The 10,256-nt window shown below is 43.2% G+C and overlaps 1 pseudogene; it reads right to left on the reverse strand.

The window, feature by feature from the left end:
- LOC142859209 (elongation factor 1-alpha 1 pseudogene) overlaps positions 1-9,262 on the reverse strand; it is a 31,821-nt pseudogene extending 22,559 nt beyond the window's left edge.
- Between the last annotated feature and the right edge of the window lie 994 nt (positions 9,263-10,256).

The raw sequence follows: 10,256 nt of genomic DNA on the forward strand, positions 1-10,256 counted from the left end.
AAGTTAAGAGTGTTTCCTACACTTGCAGTAGACCTCAGGTTGGTTCCCAACATCCTGATCAGTCTTCTCACAACCAGCTTTCACTCCAGCTCCAAGGAACCCTGAACTTACTTTTAATGTCTGTGGATACCTACATGCAATTTGTGCAGACACACAGAGTCAGATAAAATGAGTTTTTTTTAAAGTCCTGCAAGCATAAAGTCACAGCTGTTCTATTGCTAGATGCGGGGGATCATTTTTATTATCATTTATTTATACTATTTTGAGACAGTGCCTCATGTAGTCCAGTCTTGCCTAGAATTAAATATGTAGTAAAGGATGACCTTGAAATATTGATCCTTCTCCCTTCTTGTTCCCAAAAGCGGGCATTACAAGTGTGGGCAACCATGCCAGGATTGTGTGATGCTGGTGATAAAATCAAGAGTTTGGTGCTCGTCAGAGGAACACTCTACTTTCTGAGCTATATGCCTAGTCCTTTGGCAGAGTGATTATTTCTTAATAAATCAAATTTTTATGCAGTATGGAAAGAGCTTTTATATGTAGCTTACTAGGCTGTTTATAATAATAGGAAGAAATTCTTTCAGGTCCGTAAAAAGGGCCATTCATCAATTAACGCTTTGTTATTATGTTGGACTATAAATTAGGCTCAAGTTACCTTTACCACAGATGTGTCCTTAAATATTTTTATAAAAGCTTTCACAAAGTATATTGGTACACGGCCATTTTTCTAGCACTGAGGAGACTGAGGTGAAGTCTATGTTATCTTGGGCTCTCTATATAGCAACACCCTCTCTCAAAACAAACAAACACACAAAGAAACAGTCTACCTCTTTAATATGGTTTGCATGTTAAAACATTCTGATGATAATTAATATACTAATTAATGCATTTATTACTACTTACCATTTATTACTCTGTTGCTGCTGGGCCATTTTTCCCCTACCACTCACCCACCCAATATACTTTCAAAACATCTGATCTTTTCTGAATTTTAAGCTATGTAAGATGGCTCATTTCAGGAAATTACAAATACATAAAATCAATTACTATTCTGTGGCAGAATAATAGCATATTACAGTTGATCATACCTAAGGACACTTTTAAAATACAGCAATAAAACTCATAGCATTATGTGAATAATTCTCTTTCCCTTTCTCTCTCTTTTCAAGTTAACAAACCTAGGAAATAGCAAGCTTTGAACAAACATATGATTCAAAGGAAAAAAAGTTTTTGCTGAGTCCAATGTTCTGGAAGTTCCTTTGGTACAATTTCACTCATTATTCTGTACTAAGAAAGGAAACCTTTTTTGAAAAGAGAGCTCAATTTTTACAAAATCATATGTACTTTGTAACTAGGTTCAGTAAAAAAATATAAATTGGTATGATAATTTGAAAATTAATGACTCAAATCTACAAAATACAATACCATCTTCACAAAAATTGGTTATTGGGAAATGAGGATCATTATAGTCTAGTTACCACATGAAGGCCTGTGCCAGGCACCATATCCGTTTCTATGACTACGGGTGACACCACTTCCACATACCTGACATGAGCATCCTCTTCTATTTTGTAGATTTTCTTCAGTCAGTCTCATCAACCCACTGGTGAAATTATTTATGATTCTATTAGCAGGATGTTCTGAATAGAGTCTCAGAACCCCAGGCATAGATGTTTCTTTTAAGATTCTTAGGCTACCAAGACAGTGTTAGTAATTTCTTGCAAATAGTGCTTAAAATTAAACTGAAAGAACATTAGTGCTGATGCAAGAGTTCAATAACGGCCTTTTCATCAAATCTGAGAGGGGATGGCAAAGAAATCAAAGCATTGTCAAAAGCACAGGAACCATTAAATCTCTACCCTGAGTGCACAGGGCCTGATTCAGTGAACCATCAGTTCCATTCAAGACCAAGAACATAGCTTTTGAGTTTCTCTCACAATGTGTGAGGCATTCTCACTCACTTGTTCTAGTCTTCAATAAGTAAAGTTCTAGAAGTGGTGGGAGAGCTGAGCAGGCAGAGGTGCTTAGCCCTGAACCTGGTGACCTGAGCGCCATCCCTGGGACTCACATTGGAAAGAGAAAACAGACTCTGATGCATTGTCCTCTGATCTCCTCACACATGACATGGCACATGCACACATGCACAAAAAGTAAAAGTCAATTTTTAATGTAAAATTCTAATTGTTTGAAAGTATTACGCACATCTTCAATACCTTGTATGAAAAAAAAACCCATGAGCAGATGTAGAAAGTTCTCAAGATCCCCCATGCCTGACAAAGTAATTACAAAGACAAGGGGGAAGGGGTGTGTGTGCTGGAATCTTTACTGGGAAGATGCCACATGTGACCTGAAGCTAGTTTAGGCACACCTCTAGGAAGTCATTCCTGCTGAGAACTAGGCCCATGGTAACTCTTTATTCATGTAGTAAAGATGAGGATCAACAGTAGGGGTTATTTTCTGACCTCCATAAATGCGCTGACACAAACCCCGATCACACTCATATGTGCACTCTGACACACACCCTGATCACCCTCATATGTGCACTCTGACACACACCCTCATCACCCTCATATGTGCACTCTGACACACACCCCGCTCACCCTCATATGTGCACTCTGACACACACCGTGCTCACCCTCATATGTGCACTCTGACACACACCCTCATCACCCTCATATGTGCACTCTGACACACACCCTGATCACCCTCATATGTGCACTCTGACACACACCCTGATCACCCTCATATGTGCACTCTGACACACACCCTCATCACCCTCATATGTGCACTCTGACACACACCCCGCTCACCCTCATATGTGCACTCTGACACACACCCCGCTCACCCTCATATGTGCACTCTGACACACACCCTCATCACCCTCATATGTGCACTCTGACACACATCGTGCTCACCCTCATATGTGCACTCTGACACACACCCCGCTCACCCTCATATGTGCACTCTGACACACACCCTGATCACCCTCATATGTGCACTCTGACACACACCCTGATCACCCTCATATGTGCACTCTGACACACACCCTCATCACCCTCATATGTGCACTCTGACACACCCTCATCACCCTCATATGTGCACTCTGACACCCACCGTGTTCACCCTCATATGTGCACTCTGACACACACCCCGATCACACTCATATGTGCACTCTGACACACACCGTGCTCACCCTCATATGTGCACTCTGACACACATCGTGCTCACCCTCATATGTGCACTCTGACACACATCGTGCTCACCCTCATATGTGCACTCTGACACACACCCCGCTCACCCTCATATGTGCACTCTGACACACACCGTGCTCACCCTCATATGTGCACTCTGACACACACCCCGATCACGCTCATATGTGCACTCTGACACACACCCCGATCACACTCATATGTGCACTCTGACACACACCCCGATCACACTCATATGTGCACTCTGACACACACCGTGCTCACCCTCATATGTGCACTCTGACACATCCCGCTCACCCTCATATGTGCACTCTGACACACACCCCGCTCACCCTCATATGTGCACTCTGACACACACCCTCATCACCCTCATATGTGCACTCTGACACACACCCCGCTCACCCTCATATGTGCACTCTGACACACACCCCGCTCACCCTCATATGTGCACTCTGACACACACCCCGCTCACCCTCATATGTGCACTCTGACACACACCCCGATCACACTCATATGTGCACTCTGACACACACCGTGCTCACCCTCATATGTGCACTCTGACACACATCGTGCTCACCCTCATATGTGCACTCTGACACACACCCCGCTCACCCTCATATGTGCACTCTGACACACACCCTGATCACCCTCATATGTGCACTCTGACACACACCCCGCTCACACTCATATGTGCACTCTGACACACACCCTGATCACCCTCATATGTGCACTCTGACACACACCCCGCTCACCCTCATATGTGCACTCTGACACATCCCGCTCACCCTCATATGTGCACTCTGACACACACCCCGCTCACCCTCATATGTGCACTCTGACACACACCCTCATCACCCTCATATGTGCACTCTGACACACACCGTGCTCACCCTCATATGTGCACTCTGACACACACCCCGCTCACCCTCATATGTGCACTCTGACACACACCCCGCTCACCCTCATATGTGCACTCTGACACACACCGTGCTCACCCTCATATGTGCACTCTGACACACACCCCGCTCACCCTCATATGTGCACTCTGACACACACCGTGCTCACCCTCATATGTGCACTCTGACACACACCGTGCTCACCCTCGTATGTGTACTTTGACACACAGTGCACTCACCCCTATATGTGTATTCCAATGTACACCTAAACCCATCCCCACAAGATTCCTTTTTATTTATTTATTTATTTGTTTGTTTGTTTGTTTGTTTTTCGAGACAGGGTTTCTCTGTGGTTTTGGAGCCTGTCCTGGAACTAGCTCTGTAGACTAGGCTGGTCTCGAACTCACAGAGATCTGCCTGCCTCTGCCTCCCGAGTGCTGGGATTAAAGGCGTGCACCACCACCGCCCGGCTAAGATTCCTTTTTAAAGAAGCAAACCTGAGTCAGTAGAGGATATCTTCTTTTAGATATTCTCTTATTCTATCCTGGCATGTTTTAAGGGTCCAGAAACTAAAGAAAATATTCTGGCAGCCTTCCTACAAAGAAGTTAGGAATGACCATGGCCGCATTGGTAAAGTCAGAGGAGCAGAAGTCAGGAAGGAGGTATTCCTCAACAACAACAGCTAATGATCTGCAACAGGAATCAACAAAGCCATCCCATATGATTTCTATAAAAAGTTTCCTAATTAAAGAATAAAATGGAAATTTGAAAATGGTGATGCAGGGAGAATACAAAACTTTATTAATGGTGTGTTTATTGACTGGACGGATCAATATTGCCAAGATGTCTGTGTAACACAAATGATCTGATCTATGTATTCAATATAATCACATCAAAACACTGACTACATGCTTCACAGAACTAAAATAGGCAGAGCTATGATTACATGGAAGCACAAACAGAAATAGTCCCAGATACCTAAGAAAACCTGAATACACAGAACAAGGAGGTTGAGTATGGTGTTGCTCTCTTGTAATCTAGCACTGGGAGGCAGAAGCTGGCACATCTTTGTGAGTTTCAAGCCAGCCATAGCTACACACTGAGAATAGGTCCTACAGATGAGTAAACAAACAGAAAAATAAATAAAACAGAGAAATGAATTATCACTTTACCTCCATTCGTAGTACAAAGCTATGGGAAACAAAACTGTAGGGCACTGGCATATAAATATATAAACAGAACTATGGGCCAGAATAGAGAGGAAAGTTGCTCATACATAGCTCAGAGACTTTTGCCAAAAAGTGCTGGACCTCACACTGAAGTAAGCAAACTTTTCCAATAAAATGTCAATAAACTGTTCCAATAAACTGGGAAGATTGGTATCAGTATTTAGAAAAATAAAGCGAGAAATATGTATCTTACCAGTTAAAAGCACGAGTGAGGAGCTGGTGGCTTGGTGCTCAAAGCTCTAAAGACTAAGCACTGTTCTTGTCGAGGATGGAAGTGTTCTGTCCATCATCCATGTTGGCAGTTCACAACAAACTCTATCTCCACCTCCAGGGGATGCCATATGCTATTCCAGGATCCTCAGGCACTTGTGTGAGCATATACACATATTTTCCTACAGGGATGGAGGAGGGGGAGAAAGAGAGAGTTAAGAGATAACAACAAAAAAAAAAAAGGTTTAGAAGGTGTAAAATGGATTAAAGGCTTACACATTAGACCTAAATAGTAAAACTATTTAAAAAGGTAGAGAAAAAATAAGAACACTGAAATGAACAGGTTTTATTTTTGTAAGACCCTTCCAAATTACATGCAACTGAGAAAACTTTTAAATATATTGCATAAAAATGTCCCAGGAGAGAGCAGGAAGATCCAGAAGAGAACAACGGCTTTGGGTGGGGAGCCAACCATACACCTTGGAAACAGTATTGCCCAGAATAGACAAGGGCTTCAAGGTTCTCCAGGAAAGCAGGTCAGGTGGAAGTTAGTTCTCACAAGAATATCATAAACCTCAGGGAAATGAAAATCAAATTGAAAAGATGTCAATTAGCCCGGAATATAATTGTTATTTCCTAGAAGAGCAAAGAAGGGTAGAGGACATGGTTCAACAGTTTGGATTTTGTTCTGATCTCTGAGAGGACCTTAGTTTTAATCCCAGAACCCACATCAGTTGGCTCATGATCACTTGTGGCTCCAGCTCAAGGAATCATCGGACCTCTGCAGGCACCTGCACTCATCTGAATATAATCATCCACAGATAAACACACACACACACACACACACACACACACACACACACACACACATATATATATATATATATATATATATATATATATATATATATATATATACTCTTATTTTTTAAAAAGTCAAACCTACCAAGTGATAGGGAATGTGTAGAAAATATAGACTGTGTCACAATACTGGTAGAAAGGGGTGCCGGTCAGCCATTATAGACACTAATATGGGACTTCCTCAAACTCTTTGCTTTAGTTAGGGCTTCTACTGCTGTGAAGAGATGCCATGACCTACAGCAACTTTTATAAAGGAAAACATTTAATTTTCTGTCTTATACTTTCAGAGGTTTACTTCACTATCATCACGGCAGGAAACAAGGGGTATACAGGCGGGCATGATGCTAGAGAAAGAGCTGAGATTTCTACATCTTGATCCCCAGGCAACAGGAAGTGAACTCTCTCTCTGGGTATAGCTTGAGCACAGGAGATCCTGAAGCCCATCCCACAATGACACACTTCTTCCAACAAGGCCATATCTACTCCAACAAAGCCACACCTGTTATAAGTGCCACTCCCTATGGGGGCCATTTTCTTTCAAAACACTGTATCCCACTCCTTCACCACCACAGGCTTTTAGCCTACGTAAAAATGAATTTAGTCCCCATAGCATGTACCAGTCTCAAATTTATTTAAAGGTCTAAATTTCAAAGTCTCCTTTGAGACTCATGATAATCTCTTAACTCTAATCACCTATAAAATCAAAATAAAAAAATCAGATCTCATACCTCCAATATACAATGGCACTGGATGTACATTATTGTGGTGGTTTGAAAAAAAATGGCCCCCAAAGGGAATGACACTATTAGGAGGTGTGTCCTTGTTGAAGGAAGAGTGTCACTGTGGGAATGGGTTACTAGGTCTTTTTCTCAAACTTTACCCCGTGTGATAATCAATCAACTTTTGGTTGCTGGCCTCTAAAGATGTATGGACCTTCAGTTCCAGCACCACCTCTGCCTGCCTGCTTCCAAGTTTCCCAACATGATGAGAAAGGACTGAAACCTCTGAGCCTGTAAGTGAGCCATCCCAATTAAATGTTTTATTTATAAGAGTTGCCATGGTGATGGTGTCTCTTCACAGCAATATAAACCTAAGACAATTACCATTCCAAAATGTAATGACAGGAGTATCATGAACAAGAAAATGCTGGACCAAAACAAGATGAAAACCAGCTGGACAAACTCCAAATTCTGAGTCACCATGTCTGATGTCAAAAGGCTCTGCAAATCTCCAACTCCTTTCAGTTTGCTGACTGCAACACACTTCTCTCTCTTGGGCTGGTTCTACTTCCTGTTAGCAGCTTTCTTTATCAAGTGCCCCAAACTCTGCCAGCTCCATCATCTTGGTATCTCCAAGACAATTCAGACTTCACCTTCTCAGTTTCATCCAATGGCCTCTATTGGCCTCTATTCAGAGACACCCCTGACAAAAGACTGGCCTCAACAGCTTCCCTTAGTTACAGAGGAAGAATTCACAAGCTCTTTTCTCTATTGTTGATTCGAAAGCCAGAACCACATGGCCAAAGGTGCCAAGTTCTGCTGCTTTCTGGGGCTGGAAAATGACCCCCCTTATTCAATTACATCTTCACCAGCAGCCTGGTATTTTTGTTGTGTTTTGTTTTAACATAATTTATTCATTGAATCTTTGGGAATTTCACATCATGCACCTTAATTCCACCCACCTTCTAGGCCTTCCATATCCTTCCCCCACACTGCAATACCCCACAGAAGAAAAATTCAAAAAAACAAACACATACAAAAAGAAGCAAACAAACAAAAAGAAAAATGAAAAAAAAAACAACAACTACACCATGAAAGCCCTCCTTCCCCCATCTTTCCCGTCTCCCCAACACCTCCTCATTCGTCCTGGTGGCACTTGGAGCCGAGGTGTGTCACACAGTGTACCCTTTTGCTCAATAAGCTTTATGCAATGAGTCATTGGTCTGGTCAAGACCTCTGATTTCTGGCACACCATCACCACTGGACCCTTACCAAAACTCACCTTAGATATCTCATGGCTGCCACAAGTCATGGAGATCCTGCTGGTATCCTTCTGTAGGACCAGTCCCTTTACAAGCTCCAGCGGGTCCTAAGTACGGTAGATGTTAGGCGGATGAAGCCCAGACCCAGCAGTGAGCACTAGTGGTAGTTGAGCTGTTCAGTCCAGATCACTGGGGAATTTCCTTGAGGCAATGAATGGGAGGAGTCAAACCCCCCTATGCCCATGCCATCTAGGTCATTTCTCCTTTGCCCATAGTGAGTAGTGGGGCCATCTCTTCTGAATGCAGGAGGCAAGCTCTCCCATAAGGGTTGGGGGCCATCTCCCTTGATGCACTGCAAGCAAGGGGCCAGGGCAGCTTTCCCAGGGCCAGTGAACAGCCTGGTCATCTCAGCAGCACTCTGAGTTCATCGCACATGGCTCCTATGACTCTATGAGGTGATGCAGGCCACAGACATCAACACAGGCCCCAGCTGCAGCAGGTCAATGGACCCACACTTGGCCCTTGGCAGCAGCTTAGGCCCAGATGATATCCTGACTTTGGTTTGAATCGCTGGGCACTCAGGTTGGCTCTGGCGGCAGCACATTCCTGGAAACAAACAAGGCCACATGGTGTGGCCTTGACCCTGGTTTTCTGTGTTACCTTTGGTGGGCCTCCGACTTCAGTACAGACCCTGGCTGTGGTAGAACCACAGACCAAGACAAGGAGAATTCTTGGCTGCAGCCAGTTACGGATGTCACCATTGCCCCAGTTGGCAATGCAAACCACTGAGATAAGCATGACTCCAGCGGTAACATGGGCATTAGATGGTAATCCCTGAGTCTGTGTTGTCTGAAAGCCATGGTGCTGTGGGGCCATGCAGATCTGAGTGGCCTGAGCTGCTATCCAGTGTCATGGTGATGACAGAGTCCGAGCTACAGCTGAAGGCTATGTCTGGGTCTGTGGCCCTACTCCAGTCAGTATCTGTATTAATATCTGACATTCCTGTTACCTGCTTTCTTTTTATGATAGTTTCCTTCACTGCCTAAGCTTGGATGTCCTGAAACTCTATCTGTAGGTAGAACAGGTTGGCCTTCAATTTAGAGATCCACTTGCCTCTTTCTTTAGAGTGCTGGGATGAAAGGCATGCACCACCACATCGAGCTCTAACCCTTTGTTAAAAATTTTTTACAAATTGGGAATTTAGATGAGTAAGATCATGTCCTGGGGTCACCAAGCCCATTATTCCATTTTTTAATCTGTTTATCTCCCTGAACACAAGACTTAGTTCCAATCCACTTCCTGGTGGTTCTTTTCTCCTCAAATTGTACATTTTGTATTTTTTCTTGCTCAGCTTGCTCCCTTTCATTATATATCTTTGTTATAATTAACACTAATAACCATATTACAGAGTCTACACTAGGCTGTTTTGAGATTTCGTCTACTAGTGGAATTAATCCAAATCTCTTCACCTTAGCCTCAAGCAGATTCTATAAAAGAGGATAAAAAGCAGCTGCTTTCTTCACCAAAATAACACAAGAATGATTCTAGGTAACATACTAAAATCCATTGTTTTCGAAACCCCTTGAACCAGGCTTCGACAGTTCATCAAATAGTGCTCAACACCATTCTTTTCCAGGCCTCTACTAGAGTGGCCCATTGAGCAGCACTTAAAGCTTTTCTCATCCATAGTCCCAAGGTCAATAGCCCTTCAAACAAAAGCAAGGTCAGGCCTCTCACAGCAGTCCCAGTCCCTGGTACCAGCTTCTGTATCAGCTAGGGTTTCTATTGCTGTGAATAGACACTAATATCACAGTGTCTTTTATAAAGGAAAACATTTAATTTGGGGTGACTTACAGTTTTAGAGGTTTTG

The sequence above is a fragment of the Microtus pennsylvanicus genome, chromosome 10 (assembly GCF_037038515.1).
Source record: "Microtus pennsylvanicus isolate mMicPen1 chromosome 10, mMicPen1.hap1, whole genome shotgun sequence".
Classification (NCBI taxonomy): Eukaryota; Metazoa; Chordata; class Mammalia; order Rodentia; family Cricetidae; genus Microtus; species Microtus pennsylvanicus.